This window comes from Podarcis erhardii (genome assembly GCF_964252035.2).
Source record: "Podarcis erhardii genome assembly, chromosome: 3".
NCBI lineage: Eukaryota > Metazoa > Chordata > Lepidosauria > Squamata > Lacertidae > Podarcis > Podarcis erhardii.
Window position 1 is genome coordinate 94,079,788 of NC_138507.1, and position 17,184 is coordinate 94,096,971.

Sequence of the window (17,184 nt, forward strand, 5' to 3'; positions counted from 1 at the left end):
ATGTAATGCTCTGAAGGAAAATGTTATGAAAATGATATATAGATGGTACATGACCCCAGTTAAACTTGCCAAAATATACCATTCGTCTGACAATAAATGTTGGAAATGTAAAGAAAATGAAGGAACATTCTTCCACCTCTGGTGGACATGCCCTAAGGTGAAGGCCTTCTGGGAAATGATATATAATGAGCTGAAAAAGGTATTTAAGTATACCTTCACTAAGAAACCAGAGGCCTTCCTTCTGGGTATTGTCGGCCAGAAGGTGTTAAAGAAGGATCGAACATTTTTCATGTATGCAACAACGGCAGCAAGGATTCTCATCGCAAAAAATTGGAAAACTCAAGATTTACCCACACTGGAAGAGTGGCAGATGCAGCTGATGGACTATATGCAACTGGCCGAGATGACTGGCAGAATCCGAGACCTGGGAGAAGAAAAGATGGAGGAAGACTGGGAGAAATTCAAGATGTATTTACAAAAACATTGTAACTTGTTTGAATGTTAAGAAGGATGCTAGATTATAAAAAACTGGCCACCACTAAATTAGATTTAAATTTGATGATAAGTGAGACTAAAGAAAATATAAAAATTTTATTGGAAAAAGTGTTAAATTATATTGGAAAGTGTGGACATGAGATTGTAAACAAGTTGATAATTTGTTTGGAAAAATTCTTTTTTTAATGATGTAAATGGGAGAGGGGGACGTGAGGGAGTCCAAAGAAGTGAAGAATTTGTTGTTATGAAAGTAAGATTGTTTGATGTGTGCATTTATATTTTAAAAAAAAAACCTTAATAAATATTTATAAAAAAAAAAAGATTCCATGTGGAATCCGCAGGTGCTTTGTAGAATTAGACAGATCTGAAGAGTAATACGAATGGAAATCTTTGGTTTGGCAGCTGAGAAATCAGATAAGAAATGGCAGGAGAAGGTCACAGCTCTTGAGCTGTATATGTAGCAAAACAGGGGAGCTTGTGAGATGCCATTCCAAGTTATCTCGAGGGGGACAGAATGTGACCATGCTGTGCTCTGTTCTCACTGCAACAGTCATTCAGACCTAAAGAATGTCATCTGTGTCACTCTCTGAAGTTCTAAATTCTTAGTGCAGAACTACATGTCACCTGCAAACACATGTACCACAGCATTGGGGGAAAGCTGCTTTGGAAGAGGGCAATTTGGAATGGAGGGTGAGCGCTTGAGGGCTTAACCCTCTCCCATATTGCTCACTTTGCTTCTGAATATTGCACTGCAAGCTGTTTTTCTCTTCATGGTGTTCCAGTCATGTGTTTACCAATGCAAGAGCAGCTTAATAGAAAAAAGAGAAAAGCTTAGGGGAAAGGTATTGTAGTGGAAAAGTGATACGGGTGAGAAAAGATGGAAGGACCCCTTCCCTCCCACCACTTTTCTACTCCCAATTGTCCCATGCTGAAGCTCCCACCCTCTCCCTCCCTCAACAGAAGTGGTGCCTGGTGGGGTTTTGTTGCATGCATTCAGAATTAGCATGCAGCTTTGTCCTTCTCAGAGAAACTCTGCATGATATAGCCATCGGGCTGAAGCTCCTTGAAGCTGTACCCATTGGGAGTTTGTGTACGGGCTCACTGTGCATCTCAGCCTGCACTGCATAGCTAATGTTGGTTAGCGTCTTTGATTAAGCATGAACTGCAAGCGTTGGGGAAAATAACTGAACTTTACTAATCTGTGAGCAGGACAGCATGATTTGAAAAGCGGGAAGGCCCTTATTTGAAATACTTTATTGTCACTTGTACAACTTGTATACAGTGAGATTACATAAGCACCCCCCACTCCACTCTCAGCTCTCTTAGTCTTAATTCCCATTTACTGACGCACACCCATCAAACCCGGAAGTCTGTTGCCCTGTTGTTATCTTTTCATTCAGCAGCCTAACAGCCCACGGATAGAAGCTGTTCTTTACCCTGTTGGTGCGACTAATCATGCTTCTATATCTTCTGCCTGAGGGCAGGAGATCAAGAAAGTGCCCCGAGAATTTTCCTCACTCTCCTGAGGCAACGTTCTTCTGCTATTTCATCCAGCGGATTCATGGGACAGCCCATAATATCTTGTGCTGTATTCACCACCCTCTGTAGGCACTTCCTATCAGTTTATGTCAAACCAGCGTACCATACCGTGATGCAGTATGAAAGGACACTTTCTATTGTGGACCGGTAGAAGGAGATCATCAAATGTTGATTGACACCGTTCTTTTGCAATACTTTGAGGAGATGGAGTCTCTGTTGGGCTTTCTTAACCACCTGGGTTGTACTGATTTTTCAAGTAAGGTCTTCACTGAGATAAACTCCTAGGAATTTAAAGGAAGAGACTCTCTCCACACAGCCCTCCCCGATGTACAGCGGGGCTTGTTCTCCTTTCTTCCTCTGAAAGTCCAAACCATCTCCTTTGTCTTGCTGATATTAAGGTGCAAGTTGTTCCCTAGGCACCATGTAGATATTTTTTGGACCTCCCCTCTATATGCTGATTCGTCTCCACCTGTTATTAAACCCATTATGGTGGTGTCATCTGCAAACTTACTAATTGCAGTAGATGGGTCAGATGATACACAATCGTATGTATCAAGTTGATTGCATGCATGAAGCCATATGTGCATAGTGATGCATGTACTCCTCCCATGCAAGGGGAGTCCTGATTGGCCCAACAAACATGTATACAACTCGCCTTCATATATGACAAAGACCCAGGTGGCAAGACCACTGTGTGAGCTGGCAGTGAGCATGTAACTCCTGGGCATGAGCTTCCGCACTCCCCCAATGGGTGGGAGATGTTTATCTGAACATCCCTCCTGTACACATGGAATAGAAAGGAGAGACATTTGTAATGCAAATGAGCAATCTGACCAAGGTCAACTGTCTAAGTGCATTACAAAACCATTTAAGTGGGGGAAAAGCTAAGTTATGAAAAACATACACAACAGTTCCTATTATCTTGTCAACGGAAGAGGCCACTGTCGCTGTCAAATCTCTGTGTGCTTTTTCTACATGAAGTTCTTGTAGGGGAACTGGAAATGTATATATCTGGCAAAATCCATGCATTCTGAGCTTTATTCCATCCCCTCTCCTCACTAATAAGGGGAATTGGACTGAGTGTCCAAAAAAGGGTTGTGGGAACCATAGATAAAGCATTTTGCAAGAGTGAAATTGGGACATGAAGGAACAGCTCCGAATTCAGATCCATATTTTGCAAAGTTCAGAGCAGTAAGGCTTCATCATCCCCACATGGGCCCATTCTAGCATAAATTTACTGAAAGGAAAAAACCCCACCGTGTCCCTGACCCCATGTGCTTTAGAGTGTACCATGCTTAAGCCTGGGGAAATAATTAGAGTGGATAGGTTCACTGGTGTGCAGCATAATAGGACTAAATGCCTGCTAATTGAATCCCCTGTACAGTTTCCACTCACAGTTTTCTGCAGGGCTATCAAATAGCACTTTGAATTGAGATTTAGTGAGAGATCTGGCTATATCTCAGGCTTTTTTCCTCATTTTCAGTTCTTCATGAGTCAACATCCGCTCAACAAAACCTGAACCACTTCACTCCTTCCGTCTCCCCTCCCCTCCCCTCAAGTGCCATCTAGATGGCATCTGGCATTAACATTGCGTATTCAAGAGAAAACTGCAGAACAGCAGTACGCTAAAGGGAAGGAAGAGGGTTTTTGGAGGTTGTTTTTAGACCTAGATGTGCAGGTATCTTGCTAAGTGAACATCTTTGTACAACCGTTTGTGAAACATTTAAAAGCAGTTCCAGAACTACTCCAGGCATAGTGGTTTTATGTGTGCAGGGAAGTGTGTCTGCATGTTTCACACCTCAGCCAAGATGACACTCGCACTCAATGCCACACATCCGTTTGTAGCAGTGTGGGCTGGGCTCACCGTGGTTAAAAGAAAAACAGGTCAGGGCTCCTGCACCTTTAATAGCAAGCAGACCTGCTGACATGTGCAACTATTAAAAGTGCAGAAGCCCGGCCTTTTCTTTTCACTTGGCCACTTTAGCTTTGCTGCTGGGAGCAAGTTTCAGCTTCTCCCAACTATTGCTCAAAGCGCAACAGAAACCTGCCATTTGACCAGAGGGAGACCACAGCAGGAGAGTAAAAATGATCAGCGGGACCATAACCAATGGCAACCCTATGATTCTACCTCCATCTGTCTGGAAATTTCTTTCCAGTGCTCAGCCAAAGTCTGTAGACCAGATGGTCTTGAGTCATGCGCAGATCTGTGATTTAGGATTCCCTCTTCTTTTAACCAAAGTCACAGCCCCAGCGCAGCTGATGGAATATTGGGAAAGGAGCACTGGGAGGAAGGGACTCCTCAGCAGACCTAATAGTGAAGAGGAGGGGGGCTTAGACTGGAGAAATGGTGCAGGAGAAAGAGCTTAAATACTGCTCCCCATCCCGTAGGGATGACTGAATCTGTCAATGTTGGTTTCTCTCAGTTTTTGATTTTCCCAGTCTTAAGTTCAATTCTCCACATCAGTTTGTGATTTCTTTCTTCTTTCTTTCTTTCTTTCTTTCTTTCTTTCTTTCTTTCCCAAGTTCTCTGGAGAACTTGGGACCATTCATTGCTGATTAAGTGGGTCATCCTGTCCAGTCCTGTTTCGCTACCTGAGGTAAAATGGGAAGATGTCACCTCCCCTGCTGCCTCCCTGCCACAGCCTTGCTTTCCGGGGTCATGTGGCAGTGTCTTCTGGCAAGATCTTGTGAGATCTCACTATTATTGTTATTTTATTATTTATTCCATTTATACACCTCCCTGTACCCGGAGGTCTCAGGGTGGTTCACAGACAAGACCACAGCATATAAAATCAAACCAAAAACAATAAACCAATAAAAAAACCCCAAACCAATAATAAAAAAAAAACCACTAGAAGGTGCCACTGCCATGTGACCCTGGCAGCAGCGGCAGAGGGGGTGCAGCCCCATGATAATCTGATGCCCGAGGTGGCTGCTTCAGTCTGCCTCATGGGCAGGCTGGCACTGCTGATTAGAACATACTTGCCAGTCTCTGTTGCCTTTATTCGCACTGGTTTTTCATGAAGAGAAGTTAGCAAGGAAAAAGGCTGATGCGTTATGTGTGGCAGAGCAAGAGAAAGTCAGCTGGAGCATCAGTTTGCTCCGAGCAGATGCCCTCTTCTCCTGCTCCTTCGTAGCTGCCTGCATGTGCTGAGAGGTGCCTGCTCCTTTGTGCCAGCCTCTGTGGTGCTTGCATAGAAAGCCAGTGTGGTGTAGTGGTTACAGCAGTGGACTTGTAAACTGGTGAACCGGGTTCGCGTCCCCGCTCCTCCACATGCAGCTGCTGGGTGATCTTGGGCTAGTCACACTTCTTTGAAGTCTCTCAGCCCCACTCACCTCACAGAGTGTTTGTTGTGGGGGAGGAAGGGAAAGGAGAATGTTAGCTGCTTTGAGACTCCTTCGGGTAGTGATAAAGCGGGATATCAAATCCAAACTCTTCTTCTTGCAGAGTAAAGATTAAAAACTACAAGACCCAGCAGTGGGTATGGCTAGAAGTGGATTTGACCACTAAAAAAACCACTTTTCTGGTGGTATCTCACTTTTCTGGTGAGATAGCATGAGATCATGGTGCCCAAAATGGCCACCATGTTCTTATACAAAAAACAGGATGGTTGGTTGTGGGTTATGCTAACATGTGGCACCTAGAGACTGGGCCTTTTATCTACAAATGGTAAACTACATCTGAGCTCTTGCTTTTCAATAGATTTATTAAAAAAAAACCCCTAAATGACACTCTAGCTGTTTAAATCACATTAGCTAGGCCCAGTTTGTTGATGTTAGGGCTGCCTGTGTTCTATATCTCTGTAGAATGCAACCCCCGCTTCTTCTTCTGACACATTTTTATTTTACATCTGGGTTATCAAACCCCATAGCTGTATTTGCAAATAATCCCTTTCCTCCCTTTGAGTTGCTTTTTTGCAAAGCTCTCTGCCTGCTGATCTTGCAGGATTTGATTAGGCTGATATACAGTTCATTGTTAAGCCCTAACTAAATTCAGGTTCTTCCATTACAAAGATATAAAAAATTAGTGGGAAATGCTCCAAAGATTCTTGCAGCTATTTGAGGTCATCTCTGCCAACCGGTGCAGCTCATGGCTTTATGAAACTTTCATTTAATGCATGATTGAGCAATGTTGCTTGATATCTGGGAAAGATCTCTCTACCTGCTGTGCTTCATTTCAGCATCGAAAGCTATCATTCATGGAAAAACCAATTTACTATTCTTTTTGACAACATAGTCTTGCAATTTGCAAACATTATCATGGAGCTATAGCTCCTCTGGGACCTTAAAATGCTATATTTTTTGGTTATTGGGTTCACCTGAAAAATCTGCTTTTTAGATATCTCAGCACCAAATTTCATTTCAATTTCATTAGTGGGCTGTCTTGTGTAATTTAGACACAGAATCTTAAAAATATTAAGGGAGGCTATTGATATATACAGAAACATGAAAGATAGCTATTGCTTTTATTTAATGTAGGTGGACCAGAGCCCTTTGCAGGCATTAATTCTGAACAGGAGTCATCACAAAGCTGTCACGATTTTGCAAGAGGGATTCAAACACAAACTGAAACTCTAGGTTTGTGCAATTAAAGGGGATTAAATAATGCAGTGCCATTCATGGAGCTACAATTCCCAGCACCCTTAATAGGCTCCAATTCCCAGGATGCTTTGGGGGAAGTCATGTGCTTTAAATATTTGGTGTGTATACAGTCCAGATAAATCTGCCAGGAGCCCACCAACACAAGAAGAAACCAATGGAAGGGCTCTTTCCAGAGAGCTCCCTTAAATCTAGCTTTGGCTCTGCACTACTGACCACTCTTATTAGGAATTATTGCTTGCTGCTTTAATTTAGGAAAGGACGGCACCGCCTTAGATGCTGAATCCTAGAATGATACTTCAGTTCAGTAGCGGTTTTATTTCCTAGCTAGGCAGAGGGCCTTCTTGGCAGTGGCGCCTGCCCTGTGGAACTCCCAAATGTCAAGGAAATCAACAACTATCTGACTTTTAAAAGACATCTGAAGGCAGCCCTGTATAGAAAAGTTTTTAATGTTTGATGTCTTACTGTGTTTTTATTTGTTGGAAGCTGCCCAGCGTGGCTGGGGTAACCCAGTCAGACGGGCAGCATATAAAATAATAATAATAATAATAATAATAATAATAATAATAATAATAATAATAATAATTTATTTATATCCCGCCCTCCCCGGCCGAAGCTGGGCTCAGGGCGGCTAACAACAACTAAAATAATCCAACATTCTAAAAACATTCATTATAAAATTAATTAAAATCAGATTGATGGCAACCATTAAGCAAAATTCTGTGCAGATTGCCAGAGGAGGGGGTCAGGCTGCGCCCTGACCAAAGGCCTGGTGGAACAGCTCTGTCTTGCAGGCCCTGCGGAAAGATGTCAGGTCCCGCAGGGCCCTAGTCTCTTGTGACAGAGCGTTCCACCAGATTGGAGCCACGGCCGAGAAAGCCCTGGCTCTAGTTGAGGCCAGCCTAACCTCTCTGTGGCCTGGGATCTTCAGGATGTTTTTATTTGCAGACCGTAAATTTCTCTGTGGGACATACCAGGAGAGGCGGTCCCGTAGGTACGAGGGTCCTAGGCCGTATAGGGCTTTACAGGTTAAAACCAGCACCTTAAACCTGATCCTGTACTCCACTGGGAGTCAGTGCAGCTGGTATAGTACCGGCTGAATATGATCTCGCAGCGAAGACCCCATAAGGAGTCTCGCCGCGGCATTCTGCACCCGCTGGAGTTTCTGGGTCAGTCTCAAGGGCAGCCCCACGTAGAGCGAGTTACAATAATCCAGTCTGGAGGTGACCATCGCATGGGTCACAGTGGCTAGGTCAGGGCGAGAGAGGTAAGGAGCCAACTGCTTAGCTTGGCGGAGATGAAAAAATGCCGCCTTTGTTATAGCTGTAATCTGTGCCTCCATGGAGAGGGAGGTATCGAAGATTACACCCAAACTCTTAACGGACGATGCTGGCACTAATTGCACCCCCGCAAGAGATGGGAGTTGCTAATAATAATAATAATAATAATAATAATAATAATAATAATGGCTGCACAGAAGAAAAGATGAAGAGCCTATTGGATCAGGCCAATGGTCCATCTAGTCCAGCATCCTTTTCTGACAGTGGCCAACAGAGACAGATTTAGGGGCGTGGGACCATTTCAGTTGCACTAGGTGCAGAGCCTTGGGGTTGCATGTTGTCGTATGGAGCGCAAGAGGTGGTGGTGGGACCCGCCCCCCGAATTTTGGTGTTGCACAGGGCACGGCTGAAATTCCAGACCTTAAGGTCCACCACTGATGGCCAACCAGGTGCCTGTGGAAAACCCACAAGCAAGATGTGAGCGCAAGAACACTCTCCCCTTTTGTGTTTTCCAGCAATTGGCAGTCAGAAATATTGCTCCCTCTGAGCGTGGAAGAAGGTAGAGCATAGTTTCATGGCTAGTAGGCGTTGATTGCCTTATTCTCCATGAATTTGCCTAATTCTCTTTTCAAGCCATCCAGGTTGGGAGCTGTCCCTGCCTCCCCCGAGAATGAATTCCAAACTAAGTGCTATTTTGAAAAGTTCTTTCTTTTGCCTCTCCTGTATTCAACATTCAGCTTCTTTTTTTATCAATAAATTTTTATTGTTTTCATTAACCATAATACATACATTCATAATACGTTTATAACATATATGCTCCACATAATTATCTTTAGCTCCGCCAAGCTTCGGACTTCCCTCCACCCCTTCGGTAAGTATCATATATTTTCTAACATTACGTATTTTGTTTCATTAACTTGTTTTTACCACCCATTGTGAGAGTTATTCCAATCCTGCCAGTGTCTTTAATACTTTACAATTATCTCTTATATATATCAGATATTTACTCCAGCTTTCTTGAAACTTCTGTTCATCCTGGTCTCATATTTTTCCTGTTAATCTGGCCAGCATTCAGCTTTATTGGACAGCCACATGTTCCAGTGTTATCAGAGAGGAAGAACCCCCCCATCTTTTTATGTCCACTATCTCCATGCAGTGCACAATTCTGTAAAATTATAAAGTTTGCCTTTGGCTGGCTGGCATCCTGACCCCTCTGAAGTGAGTGTGATCGATCCTCTCCAAGTTATATAATCTATTGTGGGCAAGGAGTGGCATTAACATACATTCTATAATCAGTCAGAAGGATTATGAAGGTTTCTCGGTTGTTTCATCTTGAAGAATCATTTCGCAGCCTTGCCTGTCTGGTGTGAGTGCTGAGTCAATATATACCCACACACAAAGGGAGACCACAAATCTATTACAACAGAGAGAAGGCTTTCTGCTGAGAATTTAGTGCAGAGACCGGTAGGTTTTCCTCATGGTGTGGCTTAGCCACTAAACCTTTTACAAATATAGGATACATGATTCATGTCTGCAGTCGAAGATTCTAGACATAACGTAAAAGAGAGGAAGAAAAGATGGGTGGTTTCGTGGTAGCCCTTGTCACTTCTGGGATTCTTGGACTATAAAACAACAAGGCTTCAGCAGCCTTGGTCATGTGAGGATGGAGATTATGACACCTGGAAGTCTTAGAATTTCTGCTGATCTCAGAAATGGGAATGAAGTGGACATCCATATACAGTAGCACTTACCTGCATTTCCGTATACAGTTTCTCGTTCTGTCACTGTGACAAATGGCAATTAGACGCTGTGATAGTGTGTCTTACATATGGATGATTTCAAGTAGCTCAGTGACATCTTTTCTGCCCTGATTCTCAGCTGGAACCCTCTCCCATATACCCTTATACCCCAAGTCTGTCATTTCTCCAGCTCTCTCTCCCTTCCCCCATCAATATGATTATTTCATTCATATAAAAGGTGGAGAACCTGAAGTTCTCCAGATGTTCTTGGACTCCATCAGCCTCAGCTACCATGGCCAAGAGCTGGGGATTCTGGGAGCTGCAGTACAGCTGCATCTGGAGGGCCAAAGATTTCCCACCCCTGAGTTATATATTGCTTGTTCTTTAAGAAGTTGAGAACAGTAGTGGGGCCATCTCACCATAGCCTTGCAGTAAGAGTGTGGATGGGGTTGGGCTGAGAGGCAATGGGATGGGGCAGCCCAGTTTCAGAACTATTTTAGCTATTTAACTATTTTAGCCTCAGGATTAACAAATGGGACATATGACAGATGCCCTTCATAGTAATCCAGAATTAGGCTGGAACCAATGAAGCCCACCCATCTTCTAGATATTTTTTTCTAAGCAAGAAAACTCAGCCGAAGTGGGGTCTCTTGTACTTTGGGGGGCTCATTTATCCTTGCCAACTCATCAGTCACCTGGAATGAGAACTTGGTTCTGCTTTTTTCATTCCTTCTCTAATCTAAATGTCTTTCCTGGCTTCCTAATTGTTCTTCATGGGCGGTAAAGTCTGTATAATTTGCTTTAGTGGCAAACATTGGCTTTGATTTATATGGGTTCAATTATGCAGCATGCTATTCATTTCATTTTACATCCAGTCTGATGGAAGAAAACTCTTCATCAAAACGATATACAGCAGTACTCCCCCCCCCCCAATTTACTGTTATTGCTTCCATACAGATGAGCTTTCTTATTTTTCCAAATCATTTACAAAACGTAATTTTTAACCTTGCCACTCTGCCAGGTTCATCTGGAGACCGTGATTCTCTCACCCATGCCAGCTCTTGTCCCCCTCTGTTTCCCAAGAATGCTCTTAGGACTTGGTTTGTGTGTTTCACCAGACATCAGTCCTCTCACAAATTTGCAAACACCCTCCCCTTCCTGCACTCGAGGGGGAATGGAGGAAGGATCTATTGGGGCTCCGTTGGCTAGCTAAACAAAAGGTGAAGATGGCATAGATTGTGAAGACAGGCTCTTACATCTGGGCTCAGCCATGAAGCTCACTGAATAACCTTGAGCTAGTAGCCCTCTTGCCCTCTACTCCAGGGATTGGCAACCTGTGGCCCTTGGAATGGGGGGTGAACCATACACAGCCCTTGGCAACAAGGGGGGAAATGAGTGGAAAGGGAGTAGCAGAAATAGAGTGAGGAAGGAGGTGGTTCTGTCCACCTTTTGGCTCTGGATTTCTGCCTCTGGTTCCTCCATCACCACCTTCAATAATGTGCCCCCAAGAGATTATGCTCAAGGAAAATGCAGCTCTTGACAGCTCTACTCTCCCTTCACAGGTTTGTTGTGAGGATAAAATGGTAGGTCCCCACAGCAAAGTAAACTGTATGAGTTCAGTTCAGAAGGATGTTCTGCATGGAAGCTGCAGAGGTGGGCAGCCCACATAACCTTGAGCTTTTTGTGACTGTTCCAATCAGGCACTTGTAAAAGGCAGACACTTTCCATGTTGAATCATGCTTCCTTAAAGGAAGCTAATACAAATGTGTGGTGTGAATAGGCTCTTAGTGTGAGTGGGCTGCTGCAATGCTGGCTTCTCAGTGCTAAGGAAGAGCCATCTGCCCATAAAATCATAGACCTGGGATGTGTACTACATGCAATTGAGTTCAATTTCTTTTGTAAAAGCCAAGCTGGCATAGAGAGCGTGTGAGAGTCTCTAGCGACATGACACTGACTTATAAGAGCGGCAACATATTATCTTGTCCCGCTTAAAGAGGAAGCTTTGCAAGGATATTGGGGAACAAAAGAGCAGCCCTTGAAGAACATCTAATGTGAAACAGCTATAAGCTCTGTAAAAATGGATTCTACTGTTGAGAAGTGAAAGTGATGTAATGAACAAAGCAAAGTATGGATTGCAGGATTGCAGGTTGGACTGTTATCTACCCTCTTACAGCTGATCATGAATGACAATAATGGATTCGCTTTTATGATTAGCTATGATCATGTGGAATAACAGACACTACAGAGGGGATTCTTTTGAGATTGGATTAATGGCATGTCCCCTCCAAGTTCCCATGAAACCACAGACCTCCTAATATTTTCTGCTTTATCAGTCCAGGAGATGAGAAACAGAGATGTCCAGAGGTGTCAAGTTCCGTGTGACATGGGAGAGGGGCACGCATGTGTGATGTCATGCACATTGGGAGGAGGCTGCGAGGCCCAACAAGGCCCTCTTCCACCACAGGGAGGCCCACCGTGGCCCAGCCCCTCATGCTTGGGGTGCGTGTGCTCAGCGCTGTCCCCACATACTTTGGTGTGGGGCATAGCTGTCCTCAGCTCCATAGTGTTGGCACCTAGGAGGTGTCACATCAAATTTAGTAGGGACAAGGATGAGAACAATGGTCAAAGGCCTGTTTCTGCATAGAGACATCATTTGCTAAGTACACAATGAGGACTGTAAATAAACAGTGCAAGGTAAATAGGGAGGGCCATAGCTTAGTAGTAAATCATCTGCTTTGCACGGAGAAAGTTATAGGTTCAATCCCTAACATCGCCACATAGGGCTGGGGATGCCCCCTGTCTGAAACCTTGGAGAGCCACTACTGGTCAGGGTAGACCAAACTAGAGGAACCAAGGTTCTATCTCAATACGAAGCCACTGCCTATGTTCTTATGTCTGTTTTAAATACAGATCAAATACGCAAGCTGCCAGGGCACTCTCAGTGGAATGGGTGTAAGGAAGGAAACTGATGAAAAGAAGGGAACTGAATCAGTACAGTGCGGGACACATAAGTGCAAATACGAAGACTTAGAAAAGCAAGCACACCGGCAAAAGGAAATTAAAGGCACAAAACCCCATCTTTAAATGGTAACAAAGCAGTGAATTCTGAGAACATTTGCTGATGAGAGATCATTTCTGTTGACCTCAGTAATATCAGAAAAGGACATCTCAGTAGACCTAGGCTTGCCCTGTGCCTGCATGAGCAGCTGCACTCACCAAAGTGCCCTCTTCTTCACAGTGATTAAATGGGCAGGAGCTTCCAGTCACCTCTGCTTGCCTGGGTTGCCAATGCTCCCAGACCTGACCTGCTGGCAACTTTCAGTCTGAAGAGGAGGCGTGATTGGTTGTGGCTTCACATACAGGAGTCCCAGCTGCCTGTCTTGCCATCTTGCTCACGCAAATACGGAACAGTGCCAGCTGTGGTATTTGCAGGGACGAAAGGCATTTCGTAGCACCAGATAAGATTGAGCACTGCAGCAGCAAACTGGCTGTTCGCCATAAACGTTACAGCTTAATACACATTTTATGGGTGTGAGGATTTGATAAAACATTTAATCTCTATAAAGGGCAAGGTGAATTTTAATGCAGCTTTGGGAAATGCATCAACGTGCCATTTATCTGCTGACGCGCGCGCGCACACACACACACACTTCCCCCTGCACTGTTGTGTTGCTTATCTTCTTATTTTTACTTATATTTTACTGCACCACCACCAGCTTTGTATGCCACCTTTCTGTAGTAAGCCAACATCAAAAGTTTACATGACTCATTAACAGTTACAAGATGTAACAAAATTTAAACAGTCATAACCAATAAGCTAATGAAAACACCTCCTACTGACAAATATGCAGTCAAATGTAACAATTAACTGATCCATTTTTTAAAAAACTTTGAGCTTCTATGCAGATCTACTCGTAAATAAAATGTGCTGCGTTCAATGGGCTCCTTCCCAGATAAGTGTCTATAGGATTGCAGCCTAAATCTGGTTGTCTTTAAGATGTAACAAAATTGCATAATCAGGTAATGGGGATAAGGAGTGCCTAGGATGGGAGGGTTGGGTATAAAACAAATGAGATAGTGGATGCGACCAAGTATTTGCCACCCCTGCTCGACCCCACTTGAGGCAATAGGCTTTCTGGCACTTGTTTGGACTCTGTTCTTGCAGGTATGTTATTTTATTTAGTTGGGTTGACTCACTATGAGCTAGTGGAACGTGAGGTTTTTAGGAGAAGTCACAGATGTTGTACCACTGGGCAAACCTTTTTTGGGGGGAGGTTTATGGGATGCTATCTGACACATAAGAGAAAAGAACAGCTTTGCCTCCAGAGGGCACTATGAACTTGCTGTACTGGTCACCACTGTATACTTACAGTGTACCATCAGATGGAAATGATATGACTCTTAGATGGCAGTTATGCATTTATATTGTTTGGCTCTGATCATGAATTACAGAGCATACCTTTCTGAGTATGCGCCATGCTGCGTAATAAATTACATTCTCCCATTTCCCAGATGCTGCCGTCTTTTTGTAGAATGAGGCAACTGGGCCTTTAAAGCATAACTTCTAAAATGAAATGAATTTGACTTTGACAATAAGGGTGTTCTGGGAGATACATATTGCTTTTTCTGCAAGTGGTTGCTGATTACACATTATGTCCTTAGCTAGTGAGTTACTTGACTGTTTGAGAGAATGTTATTTCAATGTCCACCTTTACTGGAGCAAGATGTAAAGTTATTGCTTCTAAATTCATCAGCATATTGTTTCTTTCCTTAGGTGACCAGCTTCACAAAGGCCTGGAGCACCTTCTGGAGATAGCATTTCAAGATCTCTTTAGGCCAGCATGCCCCATTACAGAAAGTGGAAGGACGGCAAGAGCGAGGGGCAGTTGGAGAATGTGTTAACAATTGTGGAAGAGGTGTATTTATTTCACAAAATTTATACATCGCTTGATTGCAAAAACCCTCAAAGCAGTTTACAAAAAAGTTGAGGTTGTGGTTGGAGCGAAGGGTCTGTGATAGGAAGGAAAGAAATAACAGCTAAACTTGGAAAAATACTTGCTAATAATTTGTTAGGCCTGGTGGCTTTTAGCACACTTTGGAGGAATGGCAGTGACTATGCATGCAGAACCTCCCAGGTTCAATTCCTGGCATCCCCAGGTGGGGAGATGGTCAGAGAAAGCACCTTCTTGGTGGTGGCACCCTACTTTGGGATGCTCTTGCCTTACTTCTGCTTGCTGGGGTCCTAATTTGATTACAGATCCAAGCCTCTTCTGTGATGTTGTGGTCAATTGGGCGATTGCATGGTTATGTCAATGACCAGGATGTCTCTGTTACTGTCTTTTTAGGTTTCTGAGTGGGAAATAAGTGGGTGATGCTGGTCTTTGTTATAGCATCATAAATACAGCGGTACCTCGGGTTAAGTACTTAATTCGTTCCAGAGGTCTGTTCTTAATCTGAAACTGTTCTTAACCTGAAGCACCACTTTAGCTAATTGGGCCTCCTGCTGCTGCCGCGCCACCGGAGCACGATTTCTGTTCTCATCCTGAAGCAAAGTTCTGAACCTGAAGCACTATTTCTGGGTTAGTGGAGTCTGTAACCTGAAGTGTATGTAACCCGAGGTACCACTGTATAGTCTACACATGCACTACCATTAATAATAATAATAATAAATTTTATTTATATCCCGCCCTCCCCAGCCGAAGCCGGGCTCAGGGCGGCTAACAACACTAAAACAGTACAGCATTATAAAACAGTATAAAAATGGATTAAAATGAATTAAAATCAAAATTGATGGCAACCATAAACTAAAGTTTTGTAAAGATTGCCAGAGGAGGGAGTCAGGCTGCGCCCTGACCAAAGGCCAGGTGGAACAGCTCTGTCTTGCAGGCCCTGCGGAAAGATGTCAAGTCCTGCAGGGCCCTTGTCTCTTGTGAGAGAGCGTTCCACCAGGTTGGAGCCGCAGCCGAAAAAGCCCTGGCTCTAGTTGAGGCCAGCCTAACCTCTCTGTGGCTTGGGACCTTCAAGATGTTTTTATTTGAAGATCGTAAGTTCCTCTGTGGGGCATACCAGGAGAGGCGGTCCCGTAGGTACGAGGGCCCTAGGCCGTATAGGGCTTTGAAGGTTAAAACCAGCACCTTAAACCTGATCCTGTACTCCACCGGGAGCCAGTGCAGCTGGTATAGCACCGGATGAATGTGATCTCTAAGCGAAGACCCCATAAGGAGTCTCGCTGCAGCATTTTGCACCCGCTGGAGTTTCTGGGTCAGTCTCAAGGGCAGCCCCACGTAGAGCGAGTTACAATAATCCAGTCTGGAGGTGACCGTCGCGTGGATCACAGTGGCTAGGTCAGGGCGTGAGAGGTAAGGAGCCAACTGCTCCTTAGATTGAGAAGGTTGAGTGTTGATTAAAATGTGGCTAGAGTCAGGCCCTTGCAGTCTCATTCATATTATGCAAATGCCCAAATGTCTGTTGGGGAGACTCCTGTTGTTCTGGCTGATGTACATTTACCAAAATCAGACTACCCTGTTAGCTTCTTTTTATCTCTGGCATGTGTTCATCTGACAAAACACTTTATCTCCATGGACACAATGGACAATATGTTTGCTATAGTCTGGTTCAGTTTGCATGCTTTCAGGCTACTGATCCTTTTCTAAATTGGGAGAACCCATCTGTTAGCATCCCAAGTGATTCAGGAAAAGGAATTTTGATGGCAAAGGATGGTTAACCTCACGCATGTTTGCGCTTGAGTACTACATCGCCTCAACTCCCATCAAACATTTGCTGCAACTGAAGGGACTGAAGATCAGGCGATATGTATACACACAGCATCCCTGCTAACATTAACTATTTTGATTCTCAAGGAATGCACATATTTTCATCTCTCAGAATGAACCCGTCTGGATGACTTCAAGCCCCATGTGCCATAAAGACAGCTGGCACTTCTGAGCAGCTGATTCTTTGTGTTCACAACAGATTGTGTGTGTGTGTGTTTTATTTTAGGTTGTTTTTATTTTATTCTTTTTTGCTCGCTGCGCATTTAGTCAGAAAACAGAACCTAAAGCAGTCAGCAAAGCTGTGACATGCTTCACAGAGGGACTGGAAATTGTATCATGTAGAATCAGACCCATCTGCAAACTTTTGGGGTGGTATCCAAGTTGTCCCATCTGCACAAGGCCTTCTGCTTGCACAACAGAACTTCCCCTCGCTTTCCTCCACCCGTCAACTCTCCGAAAATGGGCTTCCCATAGCTCTCAGATTTTGCAGGACATATGTGGGGAAAGGAGGGGAGAGGGAGGGAGGGGAAGTTCCTTCACAAAAGGGACAACTTTGTTGGATACAACCTTTGGCCTCCAGTCAGCTTAACAAGAGCTTGTGTGTTTCAGGGTACACAGCTATTAGAGACTTTAACTAGGGACTGAATTCCAGAAAATTAGCTGTGGGAGGTCAGGAATGAAGAATCTGCAGCTCTCCAGATGCTGTTGGACTCCAACTCCCTTCAGCTCCAGCGCACATGGCCAGTGATCAGGAATGAT